The sequence below is a fragment of the Salmo trutta genome, chromosome 20 (genome assembly GCF_901001165.1).
Source record: "Salmo trutta chromosome 20, fSalTru1.1, whole genome shotgun sequence".
NCBI classification, from domain to species: Eukaryota; Metazoa; Chordata; class Actinopteri; order Salmoniformes; family Salmonidae; genus Salmo; species Salmo trutta.
In genome coordinates, this window is record NC_042976.1 from 4,225,800 (window position 1) to 4,226,773 (window position 974).

Sequence of the window (974 nt, forward strand, 5' to 3'; positions counted from 1 at the left end):
CACTACCACCACTACTACTACTACCACCACCACTACTACTACCACCACCACCACCACTACCACCACCACCACGACCACCACCACAACCACCACCACAACCACTACTGCTACCACTACTACCACCACCACCACTACTACCACTACCACCACCACTACCACTACTACCACCACCACTACCACTACAACCACTACTACCACCACTACCACCACTACCACCACTACTACCACCACTACTACCACCAGCACCACTACCACCACTACAACCACCACTACCACCACCACCACCACTACTACCACCACCACTACCACCACCACCACCACTACTACCACCACCACTACCACCACCACTACTACCACCACCACCACCACTACTACCACCACCACTACCACCACCACTACTACCACCACCACTACCACCACCACCACCACTACCACTACTACCACTACTACCACCACAACCACTACTGCCACCACCACTACCACCACTACTACCACCACCAATACCACCGCTACCACTACCACCACCACCACCACTACCACCACCACCACTACCACGACTACTACCACCACCACTACCACTACCACCACTACCACCACCACCACCACCACCACCACCACTACCACCACTACCACCACCACTACCACCACAAACACTACTGCTACCACCACTACCACCACTACTACCACCACTACCACCACCACCACTACCACCACTACCACTACCACTACCACTAACACCTCTACCACCACTACCACCACCACCACTATCACCAATACCACCACCACCGCTACCACCACCACAACCACTACTGCCACCACAACCACTACTGCTACCACTACCACCACCGCTACCACTACTACCACCACAACCACTACTGCTACCACCACTACCACCACCAGCACTACCACGACTACCACCACAACCACTACTGCTACCACCACTACCACCACCACCACTACCACTACTACTGCCA